The sequence below is a fragment of the Miniopterus schreibersii genome (genome assembly GCF_964146895.1).
Source record: "Miniopterus schreibersii genome assembly, chromosome: 6".
NCBI classification, from domain to species: Eukaryota; Metazoa; Chordata; class Mammalia; order Chiroptera; family Miniopteridae; genus Miniopterus; species Miniopterus schreibersii.
The window spans coordinates 51,475,750-51,493,586 of NC_138107.1; positions in this window are offsets into that span (position 1 = coordinate 51,475,750).

Genomic DNA, 17,837 nt, shown 5'->3' on the forward strand with positions numbered 1-17,837 from the left:
ATAATAAAAAATGTATTATTATTCATGTAAAAAATAAAAGATGTTTTCTGGGTATATTATAGAGTTTTTACCTCTATATTTTGTTCTGTGCTGAGACACTGAACAGGGAATAACTGTTGATCCATGTCTCAGAGTTCCCTGTGCATTGCCTATGCTACCTGATCCTCACAATGTTACTACAGGACAGTGATGTGTCTTTTGCCAAAGAAGAACTACATGTCTTTCCTTGGGTGTCCAGAAAAGTGAAAATGATCCTCAGCCCATTTTCATGAGTTGTATTACTTAAATTGATCATTCACAGCTGCATGATCGATCAGCTGCCTCCTTCCTACACACACATACACACACACACTAACCACCATGACTGAAACAGAAAATGTGACATGCTTTTAAAGTAGTTTAGGTGTAGTGTATATTTATACTTCATAACTCATCTTAAAATTAACAACCCAGAAGTACACTTATCAGTCTCTGCCATTTTGAAGTAGGTAACAACCAGGGTAAACTGTGACATTTTTTCACTATTAATATTTTCAAGTACCATCTAGCACTGAAGGACACACCTGTATTTTTAAATCAAAGGGAAGACATCTTAGCATAACAGAAATAGTATTAGCTTTAGAGACAAACATATGTGCATCCAAATCTTGGCTCCATCGCTTATAGTTTTTGTGAATGTGGGCAAAATAAATATTTTACTCCTAAGTTTGTGACACTCAGTAGTATATAAGGGTTGTTTGCTTGGATGGGTAGTGTTGTATGTGAACTTCATGTAACCGCTTTTCTCTACTTAGCATAGTTTCTATAATGCAAGTGTACTAATTCTTAGAGAGCTTACAAGTAAAATAAAGAAGGATTTCAATATTGAAATGTATGCAAAATGCACAATGACTGTGAGAGAGTAGCCATAAAGAAATTAATTAGTCCCACCACACAGATAATTTTTCAAATAGATCCACCTGATTAACTCTCAACTAATGTCATAAGCACAAATGTGTATACATGATCAAATTACCTAAAATATATGTTTACCCAACAAAAATTACAGTCAAATATATGCTTAATATAATATATATTTAGAAAAACTAATCTGACATATAACTCAACAGACTAGATATCTGGGAAGCATAATAACTAATATAAGCTGACACTTATTTAAAGTTTACTCTATATGACACATGTCCTAAAACTTATTTTGCATTTAGTCCTTGAGGCAAGCTTATTGGCAGTTGTTTTTGTTTTGGTTTTTTCCCATAGCACAGATAAGAAAAAATAAGTAAACAAACAAACAAACAAACTCTGAAGCACATAAAATTTAAGTAGGTTGCTTAAGGTGTCTGGGCTAACAGAGGGAGATAAAATTATTCGGCTACTCTAAAGTGGTGGTGGGAAAACCTCCACAGAGGACACGTAGGTCTAGGGTTACTCTTAACGACTGCATGAGTGTCACAGAGAATTGCCTCCAAATGTAGAACCTCAAAGAAAAAGTCTTGTAGTATACACATGTTTTAGGAGTTAGTTTCTAGTAAATACCATAATCATAAGGGTGGCTGAGATTATCAGAAATTAAATCTGAGAGTCAAAAAGAATTTTTTACAGTGACTTAACAACATGAAAACCCAGTTAAAGTTGTTTCAGACTGTTTTGAGGTAAAGACGGTGATATCTAACCTGCCTGACTTGCCCCTCACCCCATCCCTATCTTCTGATAGCAAATCTAATGAAAATATAGAAACAAATATAACAGTTCAACATCCCATGAACCAGCAATACTTTTCTGTGGATGCCAGTGTGTACGAATGTGTGAGGAAGAAGCATGGCCCCAGACATGGTGAAACTGTCAATGATTTCCACCTTCCATGGCTGCACAGCTTCACTCAGGTTCATGCTGAACTGACTGCCCAGAGGAGCTGCTGTGTGGAGTAATCAGAGCTGTTTCAAGCCTCTCTGTCTAATTAGTTACTGTTTCATCTATGACAACTCCAGGATTTCATGTCTCAGTCCTGCCACAGAGTGAGAAGCTGCATGAGACAGAAATACTTGCATCGCACACGGAAAAGCGAGTTCAATAATTAGGAAGGGCTAGAGAATGGAAGGGCATTGGGTGCTGTGAACTCCCAGCGTTTTGCACACCTTGTGTGGACATTGAACCAGTAGAGCTTGCATCACATTTTCCAGAGAGATATTCACCTCAGCATGATCAGAGGAGCAGACAGCAGGAAAAGGAACACCGTCCTCCTCAGCCCTGTCGATCCCTCTGTGCACACCGGTGGGCGTCAGCGTGAGACCTGAGCAAGGGACTTCCAGGGACCAAGGTGAAGGGGGAAGGACGGGGGAGAAGCAGCAGCGCTGCTCCTGGGGAGGCAGAGGCCTGGGTTCCGCCTCTAATTAAAAAAGGAGCGGAGAGAAAAATAGCATGGGGCCCAGAAAAAATTCTGAAAAACAAAACAGGGGTATAATGTGTTGACAATACCGAAGAAGAACACATTTTGGTTAAAGCTTTAGCAATAAAAATAGTATTTTAGAAAGCTTATGTTTTTTCAACATATAAAAATGGTATGGAATCCAAATGGCTTTTGGCTCATTACCTCTCTTAAAAATCCCCAGCATAACATAGTAAATAACAAAATATACCATAAAAAATGATAACTGGCAAGTTACAGGTGGACTTACTAAGGATGAAACCTATAAGGCATTAACAATAATTATAAGGGAGGTGGGGCTAAGTGGACAAAAAAAGGCAAAAAGAAAAAACCTTTACTCAAGTTTCATTATAAGGTTTTATTCCAGCTTTGCCTCATGATGTGGAAACAGCAAAAACAAACATCTTACACAAAACACAAAGGTGGTGCTTGTTCAGAAGATGAAAATTAGACAAATAAAACAAAATAATTGGACAAAAAAACAACAGCAGCAATGGAATAGAGCCGTGTAAGATCATCCTGTGAAATGGATCATTTCTCATATCTAAAAGATTAACCAACCCCATTCTCTAATTGTACTTCCCAAGACATGATGGTTTCTGAATACATGGGAAACTAATCTTTTTTGTAGTAATTAAAAATAAAAAAAGCAGATAGAAAACTAATAATCATAAAAATAAAAATGTACAAATTTTCAGAGAAGGAACTTTTTAAATATGCTTTTTAAGAACTCTTTATCTTGCTAAGGTATTAATAAAATTTTTATATCCTTAATTGCAATAGCATTTTAAATCAATATAATATGGATGGCATAAAGCATAGTGTTTTTCATACAATATATTTACTATTTTTAAAATCAGGCAATTCATTAGTCAGAAAACTCATTTCCAAAATACAATATTAAAATATTCACCAGATGGCATGCTTATATACCAGGTAAATGAAAGCTCATTTTTAATTTGATTTGTACCCCTCTCAATTCTGAAAGAGAGAAATGAACTTTGTCAGAGACTTCCAACTAAAGAGTTAAAAGTGGAACACCATCTAATGTTTAAGCAGCTAAAGAAGACCAAAAAAAGAATTGTTTCAATTGGCATTTTATAATTTTCCTCTCTTTGTTCAGACGAGCAGACTGTCCTTCACTATCCACAAGGAAATGGCCTTTTTGAAATTCCTTGAAAATGTGTTCAACTTATATAAAATCACATAGCAATGCATGCCAAACTACCTCCTCCAGCACCGGGGACTGCGGACAATCACCTTATCACACCACAGCGGTCCTCTCCATCCACTGGCCCTACATGTTCCTTGCCCTTAGCCTTGCTCTCCTGAACGTGTGGGCCCATCAGATCTTCGAGCCTCTCCTTTCAATGAAGTCGAAACTCTTCGACATTGTTGACTGGCTCTGAGGAATTCATCCCAGAGAGCTCTTTTTTTTTAATTTATCATACTCTAGATACTAGCCACCCCAAACTGTTCTTATTCTTTGTTATGTTCAGCTCTCCCTTATCTCCCAGGCCTCACATGTGTTTTCATAGCAGAACAACCTTAACTTAAAACCTCTTGTTCCTGGCTATACCCCATTTATTCTGTAGGCCTCACCTTCAATGCTGCATCTCCTAGGAAACTTATCATCTCCAAAGTTGGGGTCCTGTTCCCATGACTGCACCTACCAAGCACACGGCACAGGATAGTCTGCTTCAGCCTCCCCACTGAAGTGAAGTGAACTGCATGCACTGTTGGGTGGCCGCTGTCTAGCAGGGGGGGGGGATCTTATTAGCACACATGGCATAGAAGGAAAGGAAAAAAAGAAAAGTGAAGAGGCGAGGGAGATGAGGGGAAATTATAGTTTAAAAACTTAGGAAGTTTCTGACTCTCCATCTCCGTTTGCCCTGCCAGTGAGTAAGGGAGCTTGGGTGCTTACCCAGAGACATATCCATTAGTACAGAATTCAAAATGATTGGAAAATATGTGCTAACATAAAAAAAAAAAAAAACAAACAGCAATAACACTTGTGCTACCTCAAAGGAAAACCTACTCTGCACATCATTTGTGGAGATCAGCGTTTGAAAGGCTCTGCACTCATTTTACTATATAAACAAATAAAAGAAAAATGAAAACAAAGCACAGTACAGAGCAATATGTACTAAATTTCTAATTGCTTTCCTGCCACCCATTTGTTTATAATGTGCTGAGTACATTGACAGGATAATAACTGAAGAGCATGACAAATGTTTGAGATGCACACGACGGCTTCAGATCTACTGCCATCATAAAACAATCACTTCATGAGTCAGCCAGTGTTTCCAGTTTTAATTGACGCAATAGATTTGCAATTGTGAGCTTCTCTTCTGAGCTTGCCTTTTATTTTTATTAAAGAAAAAACATCCGCCGAAATTTTTTGCATTAAGTAGGTATCATTTTCTACATCAGTTCTTCAATGTGAGTGTTTATTTTAATAAAACTAAACTTCTCTGACATGTTTGCTGTCTCAGAATACATATTTTGCCTATAGCATCAGGCAGCGGCTGCAGGCGGAGCGTCTTGGAGATGGAGCTCAGCCAGAAGAGCCAAGGCGAGACAGAGCTGAGTGGCACGGTGCTACGCCCAACCTGCCCTCTCGCCCCTCAATCCCGGGGCCGATTTGCCTATGCTGGAGCTTGGAGTCATAGAAAATTCTTTCTCAGCTGCCACTCAGACTGGAGAACAGCTGTGGCAGCATGCTCATGATTTTCTGAGAATACAAAATCTCAGAGGCAGTTGGCTAAGCTCCTCTCTCCTCCATACCTCCCCAGAAACCATTGGTATACAGTATCAAAAAGCAGATTGTTTTGTCTACTCAGGTTATAGGAGGATGTTAAGGTCCACTCTACTCTTTTCATTATGCTAGTAAGGATGAGCTGTTATAGGAACATTAAAAATAGACTAAGCAGGCTTCTAAGACAATATAGCAAATTGGACACATTTCTAACAAATAATTCTAATGCACAAAAATGAAATCCAGAACTCTAATACATAATATAATTAAGTTGCATGCAAAATAAGTATAAATTAATGGAAAATAAAAGTTGAAAACAAAGGAAATCAATAACTCTGGTGGGGGGAAAAAATCACTAAAGAAGAACACACACAAAAAGTCATTGCCCAGTTTTGAAGCAAACTTTTGTGACATGAAACCTGAAAATAAAGAAGGGAGAAATGATTAAAGACAGACAGCATCTCTCAACTCTAAGCTGATAAAAAAATAAATAAAAATAAAGTATTTATAAGGAAATTCAAAAACAGGAAATGAGACATTTTTTAAAAATTTGAAGCACTGAATCTTAAACATGCAGAGGGATACTAATTTTATATGTGGTACTAAAAAAAAACTACTGGAGGAGATTAACACTCTCAAAGTTAGACATATAATTTTTAAAATCCTTAGGAATAAATAGAAACAGAAACTTGAAAAGGAGAGAATGGTCATCTCGTAACTCATACTTGAGTTCGTGAATGTCCTTAAGTGTCAAGGGTACACAAGCAACTTTCCATTTCTGGGGAGAAGTCCCTCACCTGGGAGAGAGGAGTGGAAACTAAGTAGATAAGAAAAGTGAAAGAACAAAAGACTAAAACAAAATGATAAAGGGATAGCGAGAGTAACCTGTGAGTGAAAATTAGTCCTTTGGTATGCTGCCCAGCCTCTGAGAGACACCCCATATCTGGTCAGTCAAGTCTGGGACTTATACACGTGTTTGGGAGCAAGTTAATTAGTTCAAGGGGGTGCACAATGCCCACTTTATAAATCCTGATCCCTTCCCTCCTCCCACCGCAAAAGTCCATAAAATTATTTCTGATTTCTGATAGCAGGGAATCTAGTAAGTCTTCTTATAGAAGATAGCAATTGAGCTCCTTCATTCATACAAGTTTAACTTTCTATAACTATCTATTGATGAATATATACATGTATATGTATACACACACTATACACGCATTTTTTTATTTGGAAAGAAGTAGGATTTTTAGACAGAATGAGAGTCTCGAGCAAAGGCACAAAGGCGCGATAACATGGCAGGTTAATATAATTTCTTACTGAAGTTTATAAGAGAGTGACAGTAGAGGATTCTAGGAAATTAGGGAATGATTAAATGAAAGATTTTATGTGCTATGTTAAGGATTTTGCATTTTACTTAACAGGAACATAATCTTAAAAAACTTATAAAGTAAAATACTAGTAGTCTCAGTCTTTTGAAACCATGTTTATTATGAAAAGAAATCAATATATCATACCTCCCTTTACATCACTTTATTTTTTAAATAAATTGAATACTGTGACTCAGAAAAGAGATCAATACTGAATTAACTTTCCCAAAAGAATACAATTCTTCCCACGTAAACACACACAAATATGGTATGCTTTCCAGGAAGTCACTTATTTTCCCCAAGAAAGTTTTAAAAGCAATTCACTGAGGAATGGATCATAAAGGGAAGAATAATTCCAGAGACAGACAAGAAAAAAAAAATGCACCAGTTTTTTTGGTTACAAAAAACCAGAAATTCACTAACTAAATTTCTAACACACACTCCTAAATGGATATGTTTCTAGCAATGACAAAAGTCAAGCAGCATTCATGTCATCTATTACACCAAGACAAAAACATTAGCAAAATATTACTTCAACTTACTCTGTGTCCCAAGTAAACATTATTTTATACTACTTGTAATTTCAGTTCAAAATTGTTATTAACGTTTTCATTAAAATAACCATAGTTAACATTAGTTGAATGTTTATCATTTGCCAGGAATTGTTCTCAGCACTTGACAAGTACTCATTTAATACTCACAATACTCTCATGAAGTGAATATAATCATTTTCTCCATTTTACAAATAAAGACATTGAGCCAGAAAGAAGTAAAGAAATGTGGTGTCTAAGAAACATAATTAACAAACAAACAAAAGAGAAACAAACTAATAGATACAAGGAACAAACTGATGGTTGCCAGATGGGATGGGGTTTGGAGGACTGGGTTAAAAAGGTGAAGGGATTAAGAAGTACAAATTGGTGGTTACAAATGGTTATGGGGATGTAAAGTGCAGGATAGGAAATATAGTCAATAATATTGTAATAACTGTATATGGTGCCAGGTGGGTACTAGACTTATCCAGGGGATCATTTCTGAAGTTATGTGTCTAACCACTATATTGAAACTAACAAAATATTGAATGTCAACTGTAACTGAAAAAAAACTTTTAAAAAAAGAAATGTGTCCAGGGTCATACATTTAATTAGTAGTAAAGCTAGGATTCCAAAAATAATTTTGACTCAATTCCCATGCTTTTTACCACTGTGCTTAAATACTTCTAAATGAAAAGTTTATTAATATTTTGCAAATAATTACTGATTCTGAATTATTCCTCTAAGATTTATTGTCTTTCCCACTAGTGCACATACGCTGTAGGAATTATTTCAGAGGTTCTGTGCATAATAAAATTACAGAGTCCATCTACGTATAAATCTTCATACATGAAAATACTTCTACCTTTCCAACACATTGGATATAAAGTTTGATCAAGTATAAAATTCTAGGTTCCAAATAATCAAATTTCATATAACTTTCTGTTCCCTTTTTCAAGATAGAATTGTCAGAATTATTTGAGGTTATGGGATTTTTGTTCTTTTGTGGAAGACAAGATATTTCTTCTAAAGAATGTTTTTACATTTTCTCTGTATTGTTAGTGGTGAAATGTCACTATGTCAATGTGTGTGCATCTGAATGTGCATGCACACGTTTCATCTTCCTGTTCTTTTTCTCTTCCATTTGGCAAATTATACAAATTCTGTACCCATTTTCTAAGCTTCTTCCCTTTGTAATTTGAATCACATTATCTATATGATGAAAAAGTTCTTCAGTTGGATCATGCAGCCTCATGAATGCATTCCTCCTTTTATTCCTGTTTGGTTTTTAGCTCATATTTTGAGCTCTTTTGTTTGCTTGTTTGTTTAATCTCGTTGATTAAGTGTTTAATTTACATTATCTGTTTTGCTTTTGTGTTGTTTTTTTTTGTAGGGGTACATAAAGTCTCACATTTATGATGGTACAAGCAGACAATGCTAATTCTAAATTATTCTCCTTGTTTACTCCATTAACTATAGTTCCCTCTGTTTTCATTTTGGTGTTCAACACTCTGTGTTTTTTTAGTATTGGATTTCTGCAAATATTTATTGATTCTGTCTTGTGTGTTCACCTTTGTGTTTATTGTTATTTGTTAAATGGTTGTTCTACTTCCTGGGTCTAAGAGTAGCCGTCTCTAGGGTATTTCCAGTTATCAAGGGTTCTGCCCTATCTCTGTGCCCAAGTTCTCAAACTTACTACTCACTTCTGGAGACAGAAAATACATTATAAATTAGTTTCACATTATAAATTAGTGTTATCCCAAAAATATCTGTGCATCAGTTTGCTACTTGGCATCATTTTGTGCAAAACAAATGAAGCAGAAGACATGTTTTGATAGTTTTCACAGATTCAACTCTGTACTTGGAGAATGTAAACCTATAATTATACATGATTTTTTTCCTACTTCTTGTAATAAAATGCAGTAAGTTTGAGTGGATGCTAGGACCTATAGCTGTTCTATGTACAATGTGACAACGTTGTGCTCAAAGATGAATAATGTATAATGGATTGATAACTCTACAAAAACCACATGCCACTTTGTTGCTTTCTTCCCTACCTCGCTGAGGAAACCATGAGAGCTCCAGTAGAAACTGCATCTTCCAAACAAAACGAAAAGTAAATTATTTATTAAATATTAGATTCATGAGGAAAGTCTACTGGAAAGGTTATCCAAACTCATCGGAAAAGTTGTTGCAAGAAATATCCTGAGTACTTATTTTTGGACCCTTTGACTCTTGTCAAGAACAGTGCTGACAGAGCAATTCATCCCACAAGAAAACCCACATACAACAAATTAGCAAAATTTAAAATATATTTATCACTGGAATAAATGTTATACAATTATTGCAATAGAAAACTATAAGTCATATATAAATATACACATCTTACCTAAAAATGTAAAAAAAGAGAAGCAAAATAAATCAATAAAAACATTTTAAATAAAGAGAAGACCGGCATCACACTACTAAGCAGGAAGAACTCTTGAGAGAGAAAACTGACTCCAGCTTCACAGGTGAAAAGGTGCCTGTGAGCTGCTGGCTGGGTTCTCAGTCTAAAATGATCTTCATTAATGTGAAAAAATACCTCAATTATCACAATTATCAAAGGGAGTATGTTGAGCCTATCTACACAGGGGTTTGACCAACGCCTGGCAGACAGGTGCTGTGGGTTATCATCCTGTCAAATACTCCTTTCTCTGTGTCCTGAACTGCACTGTCTGTGTTATATGACATCTTAAGCATGAATCACATGTCCTGCTGTCACCCTCCATGCTGGGTATTTAACTATCGTGTAGCATTAGACACCAACTATCCAACTAACTAACTACCTTACAAAACAACTAATTTAGCCGGTGTCTAATGCTATGGGATAATTAGAGAGAGAGAGAATATTTTTGCTTTTTTGGCTGATATGTAATTGGTAATATAAGTAATATTTTCCAAATAAAGAAAATAATCACAAGTTATCAATTAAACTGTTTTTTTAAAAGAATTGTTTACAGCAGAAAATTATATACAAAGGGGGGGAAAATGGCCAAATTAAAAAAAAAAATTACATCCAAGCTTTTATAATAATTCAAAGACCTGTATATATGAAAATATTCTGGTTCAACAATGTACTATAGTTTTGCAAAATGTTACCACTTGGAGAAATTGGGAAAAGTGTACATGGGAACTCTAGAGAGAGGTTTTTATCATTATATTATTTCTTACAACCACATGTGAATCTACAGTTATGTGAATCTACAGTCAATAAAACAACTGAAATTTAATTAAAAATATAATAAAAAGTAGTAACTCTAGGGCTAATTTGAAACATCACATTTCAATCCCTCCAGCCCCTCTTCTTCTTCCTCCTCACCTACTACTAGTAAAAAATTTTCTGACAGATATTACTCAGGAAAACCCATTAATGAACCCCAATTCCTCCAAAGACATGTACAAAATATTAGCTACATAAGGGCAGAATTTTCTCAGAAAGTCATACTCTATGTTTCATATTACATGTCTGAATATAGTCATAAGTTATTTTTTTACTAATCAATAAAACAATTTTTGAGAATCAAAAATTGCTAAATAAGTTATAAACATGGCATTTGGTACTTCATATATCAAATTAGAAAATACTATTAAACACAGTATTATTAATTTGATTCAAATTTAATGATTAAAGGAAAAGAGAAATTCTAACTTTAACTTGGGTTCTATATTTTTACTTTTTAAAAATTCTATTACTAGCAGATCCTCATTTCATTATGTTGGATATATTATTAGTGTCATGAATAAATATCAATTTCCAAAACTGGGTGTAAGTAGTTGAATTATCTTATTCACATTTGTTTCCATTTAGTATTTTGGGTGCAGCATCATAGCAGAAAATCAGGTTCTTTCACACATCATTTCAAATCATCAAAAACAATCATGCATATTTTTTGAGTTTTATTTTTCCATGATATAGTCAAGCATCAAAAATACATGTATTTTCTCTTAGGTTTAGACTATTTCACTCATTTGATTTACAAAATTAACTGGATATAGCCCATTTAATGCTCCACTTTCTTTTGTGAAAGTTCAAACATAAAATCACAAGATATGTCATTACAAAGAATACTAGTAGAATTAAATGTGACATACAAAACATTACATAATTTTCCTTTTAAAGAGAACACATTGGTTTGAGCTAACTTTAGATTTCAGATGAAATATAATCCCATTATTTCACCCTCACCTAGGGAAATAAAAAATTAAACTTTATGTATTAGGCTATAACCTTAAGATTATGAAATGACCTCTTCACTTTACTGGCAATATAATAGTTACATCATTTCAGAAGAGATCAGAATTTCAAAACAAGATCCATAGAGAATATTAATTTCTTTGACTGGTTTTCTCATCGTTTTTACCAGATGACTATCAATTCCATATACAATGTAGGATGGTTATACTCACTAGCCTTTTCAGGCTTGAAAAGCAAAGAAAACTTGAATATACCATTTGGTAGCCTAACTAAGCTTTTTATATTTAAGTTAAAAATGTGATTTGTGAACTTTTATTTATTAAAGAAATATTTTTTGTGTGTGTATCAAATATGTTCCAGGCACAACTCTAGACAAATGGCGAATACAATAATGTACACTAAATCTCTAGTTTCAAAGATTTCTATTCTACTAGGGTTACAGGGAACTATTAAACAATTATAACCTAATATAGAGAGTGTGACAATTAGAGTAGTTTCTGGAGATATAAGCTCACAGTGAATGTAGACTGTATCCAGTCCAGTTTTGGGAGCTAAGAAAAGGCTCCCTAAAGAAAGTCATATCCAAGTGGAAACCAGAAATGCTGTGATTTCTGCTGATATGTACTTATCTTGAGGACTAATGGTATCAACTGACTACATTTAAGCAAGGCAGGGTTAAAAATAAGATTTATAGTCCTGGCCAGTGTGGCTCAGTTCATTGAGTGTTGTCCCATGCACCAAGAGGTCGCCAATTCAATTCCTGGTCAGGGCACATGCCCAGGTTGTGGGCTTGATCCCCAGTAGGGGTCATGCAGGAGGCAGCCGATTGATGTTTCTCTCTCATTCCCCCTCTCTCTTCTTCTATCTCTAAAATCAATAAAAACATATTTCAAAAAATAATAATAAAATTTATATATTTTTTAAAACCCCTGAAGCTGAAGTATAGACAATGGACAAGAGGCAGGGCAGTTTACAAGATATATAAGGAATTCGTATAATGTTTATGAAGCCACACCCTAGTGACTCACTCTTGTAACATTGTTGGGTGAAACATACCACAGTTTGGATTTGGATCCAAGAAATGGAGGGACTTTCCTTACCATACAGACTCATAACAGCTAAGAACCAACCTAGTTAATAACAGAGTGGCATGTTGACATAATTTATCTTAATTCTTTGTGATAGTACATCCTCAGTAAGCACATACAATTTTGAAAGAGGAAAGACAAAGCATGTTTCCATCATCTTGGTTTAATGCTATGTTAATACAATCAGACTCCCACCAAATTTTATCCATATTCACTTGCTATGATTGATTGATGCTTGGGAAGGTCACTGTGATGGTTCTATATTTTTCATCCACTCTCCTGGTTCAGTTTATAAATGACCACTTGTCCTGTTTATTTTAATCACCCTTAAAATAGAAGCCTCAACAAAATTTTGTTGGGCTTTTTAAAAAATATCTTTATCAAGCACATTTCCTCCTATTTAGGGAAGAACCAAATTTTTGTGGGTGAGCCAGATGTTTATTTCCAGTCTTCTCTCATAAGTTTAATATCATAAAGCCTGCTTTCAGTTAATAACTCTTTTAAATTTGTCATCCATATTACTCAGGTCTGTTAAGAGTAACAAAAATCCAATTTAAATTACCTTGAGAAAAAAGGAGACTGCATCAACTCAGGAAACCAAACCATAGGAAGGTGTTACAAAGCTATAGAAACAACAGGGACCAAGAATTCAAATGCCCACAGGACTCAGTCTCTATAGGTTTTACCCAATTTCCTCTGAATGTTTGCTTGAAACTTTCAGACTAACTTCTGTAGGACTAGAAATATGGCTGCCTTGATTCTAAGTCTCATCGTGTTTCAAAGATTTGCCTACCAAGCCAGACCAATTTTTTCCCCAGACTTCGAAAGAAGTGCTGAGATTGACCCACCTTCAGTCGATGGCTCAACCCTAGACCAGACAGACACAACCTATGCTGTGGGGTTGTATGATGGGAAGACATCAGAGAATCTTAGAGTTGGCCAGAAGTAAACCTATGCATATATATGGCCAATTAACTTATGACAAAGGAACCAAGAATATGCAATGGGGAAAAAATAGTCTTCAATAAATGGTGCTGGGGAAAACATGTAAAAGAATGAAACTTGACCACTATCTTACACTATACACAATAATTAACTCAAAGTGGATTAAAGATGTGAATGTAAGACCTGAAACTATAAAACTCCTAGAAGAAAATATTGTCAGTAGGTGATATAGGTCTTGGTGATGATTTTTTTGTATTTGACACCCAAAGGAAAGGCAACAAAAGCAAAAATAAAGAAGTGGGACTACATCAAACTAAAAAGCTTCTGCATAGCAAAGGAAACCATCAACAAAATGAAAAGGCAACCTACTGAATGGAAGAAGCATTCGCAAATCATATATCTGATAAGTGGCTAATATCTAAAATATATAAAGAATTCATACAACTCAATAACAAAAAACAATTTAATTTAAAAATGGTCAAAGAATCTGAATAGATGTTTTTCTAAGGAAAACATACAGATGGCCAATAGGTACATGAAAAGGTGCTCAACATCAGTAATTATAAGGAAAATGTAAGTCAAAACCGCAATGAGGTATCAGCTAACACCTCTTAGAGTGACTGTTACCAATTAGACTAGAAATAGCAAGTGCTGGCAATGATGTGGAGAGAAGAGAACCCTTGTGCACTTTGGTGGGACTATAAATTGGTGCAGCCACTATGAAGAACAACAGTATGGAGGTTCCTCAAAAAATTAAAAATAGAGCTCTAATATAATCCAGCAATTTCACTTCTGGGTATTTACCCAGAGAAAACAAAATCACTAACTCAGAAAGATATATGCACCCCCATGTTCATGGCAGCATTTACAATAGCCAAAATATGGAAATAACTTAAATGTCCATTGACAGATAAATTAATAAAGAAAATATGGTACATATATACAATGAAATTTTATTTGGGCATAAATATGAAATCTCGCCATATGTGACAGCATAGATGGAATTTGAGGGCTTTAAATAAAGAATGAAATCCTGTGATAAGGGGAAACATGGATTAACCTTGAGGACATCATGCTAAGTGAAACAAGCCAGTCACAGAAGGACAAATACTGTATGATACCACTTGTTTGAGATATATAAAGTAGTCAAATTCTAGAAACAGAAAGTAGAATGGTGATTGCCAGGAGCTATGCAGAGGAAGGAAAATGAGGTATTGTTGTTCAGTGGGTATAGAGTTTCAGTAGTGCAAAATGAAAAATTTCTAGTGACCTGCTGTACAACATGTACATAAAGTTAACAATAGTGTGATGTACACTTAAATTTTTCTTAAGAGGGTAAATCTCTGTTATATGTTTTTCATCACAATAAAAAGAAACCCTCAAATATAAATCACTGGTTTACTTTTCCCTTGAGTTTAGAATACATAGGAAGAATGAACTCTTATTAAGAAGTTTTGAAAATCCTGGGGGTAAAAGGATACATTCACAAGGCAGTTGAATATATGGGTGTAAAACCCTGCCCCTCAGTGGAGTATAGTGTTTAAAATGGTGCATCTGAATAAATAACATTATTTTTAGTTATCAAATTTCAAACTTAACATTAGAAAAGTAACATTCACTTTCCATAATTACCCTTGTCTAGACAGATGACTCAGAATCTGATATCCCTCTGAGGCTAGAGATTTTAGGTTACTCATCTGACAGCCAAATTTACTTCACATTTTCTAGTAAGCCTAGACCTTTATAACATATCATTAAGCTCCTTATTCCCAAGCCTAACTTTTAAGATAAAACTAAAATTCAGAAGTAACAACACTGAACCACAAATCTGAATCCTGTACACAGGTGCAATTGTCAGCATTTCTTTTGCACACCTTGAGAAGATTCACCGCAACACAAAGAACTTTAGAAAGCAGACATAGTTTTTAAATCACATGGCAGGTATCTGTTGATAAAATATAATATACTGTAACTTTATATGTCATATAATCTATTAATACTTGGAGTTTCTTCTTGTGCAGCCATACGTAGGAAGGGTACAGATCACAGAGTGTTAAAAGTCAAGGTTAATTCATATACTTTTTCTAGCTCATACAAGTTACTCAGGGACCAAGTAAAAAAAAAGCAATTACCAGGTGAGTTAGGAGTACTATTTTCTTTCTTGTTTTTAATGGAGAGACTGACCTAGGTTACATCAAGTAAGGGAAGTCTGGCGTAAGGTTACCAACAGGCATACCTTAGCCACTTCTCACAAAAAGCCTGGAGGATTCAAACAATCAAGTAGAAATTGAAGGACAGCACAAATTGCATAGAACTAGGGTAGTGTAACTGCACCTAGAACTCAGAAGTCTGACAACTAGATTGTAATCCTTTAGCAACAGCGGTCTCATGAACTTTACTCCAGAACTCTGTCTTTATCCAGCCTCAGCTATGTGGGAATGTGTGCTTTTCTCTTCTCTGCTTTCTCATTTATAACACTGCTCTGTTCCTCCACCTCAGCTTTATGGGAGAGCGGGTCTCTTAGTCCAGTGAGTCCCCATCATTCCACTTTAGGCAGTGCCTTGAAAGACTACCTTATAAGGTAATGCCCAATAGACAGGTTACCTGAGGGCAAGTGCCAACCTCTGAATCAAAACTTAGGAATCAGAAATGTGTGATCAGTTACGTGGAAGAAGTCCCTTAAGGAGGGCTGTGGGTGGGCACTGTGACAGAAGAGCTTGGCTGAGAGAGTGGCCTGCCTTCCTGCCAGTACACACTGGGGAGATGTGCAATAAGGAAAGATAAAATGGTGAAAAGAGAAAGGACTGAGAGTCAGAGCAGCCAATAAATAAGCACATCACACTGAAGGAGCAACAGTAGGATAGAACAAATAGGAGTTAAAAAATCAGGGGTCAACCCAAAAGGAGGAAAAATGGAAATGAACATCACAGGCAGAGAGGACTAATTGACTCTCCCATCACTAGGCTCCATCTGCTTATTTCTCTTATTTATAGATTATGGGTTTTTTAATGTATTCAGTGCAGAAAGTTCCAAAACACCTGGTTTTCAATTTGTTTATCCAGTCAATTATGGACTATGAACAAAACCGTGGGTTCCCAGCAACCGCTACTTCCAAGGCTCCTTGGACCTCAGCTACTATTTCCATGCACAGAAGGTAACTGGCTCCAACAAAAGTTTTAGCCCACGTAGTAATTCCAACTTTTAACTGTACTCTGTTAGTAGCAGTGGTTGTCAGGACAATGGTCTGGGTAGGGGCTGAGATGACCTTTTCATATATATAATGAAAAATTTTTAAAAACAGATTTTAAGTAGTAATCATTCTGGACATGGGTATAATTTCTGAGTGTATTATGTATACATAACATTTTATATGTAGAAATTACATCGCTTTGACTCTAAATATGACGGCTGGGTATGAAAAGGTTCTCCTTTGCCATGTTGCAATCCTAGCCTCATTATCACTAAAAAGTTGAGAGATAGGCACCAGAAGTGTAATTTTACCAAGGAAAGATGAAATTCATTTGAACACACGTAGGCTTTACAACAACCTTTGTAATGAGTTATAAAATTAATTAATTAGCAAAATGATGTCTGTATATTTTTATACTTTAAATGTCTTAATCCTCTTATAATCAAGATAGATATGGCTTAAAATTATAGCTCTTATTGGAGTTTGAAGAAATATATATTTGGTTAATTTCATGTTATGTTGGTTATCTAATTATAAATGAGGCAAAAGCAAATATGCATATTGTAAATTGACTTTAAACAGGGGTTCTGCAAATGGCTATCTATAACCACAATAACATTATACATTGTTTTACTTGAATAATTGTTTTGGATAAGATCAATCTTCTCATTTATTTCCATTTAGTCAAAATATACTATTAAATGCTGGATCACACTAAAACTTACATAAAGAGAAAATTACATTCTTTTAAATCAAAGGAAGGTTATGACTAAAAATATTTTTCCTTGTAGCTGAAAGAAAATTTTAAAAATTAGAATATAATTGTTGTGTTCTTAAGAAAAATGTATTAATTGTTCTTTTAAATTGCTAGTTACTTATGAAATGAAGTCTTATTATTAATATTTATAATAATTGATAAAGGATTCTTTAGGCTATAAATAATTAAAGATAGTTAATTATATCACTTGTGCTGAAATCCAAACTATATAAGCCTTTTATTTGTAATATACCTATAAGCTAAAGGAATTTCCCTCCCCTGTAAAAATTGTTCTTAGTGAATTGTATACCAGGCCTGTGTCATTTCTTAAAATTTTAAGTCAAAATAAGATTAATAATGGTTTTCCAAAATTAACTTGAAATAATAATTGTGTTTTGGAATATCTGATAATTCCTTAGCAAGCTGATAGAGTTTTCAGCTGTATAAGACCACTAATGTAGTAAAATAGAATATGGCTCCCAAATTAAAATATATCTGGTGGCAGATGGTCAAATCTTTTTTTAAACGTTGGGGATTTATAAT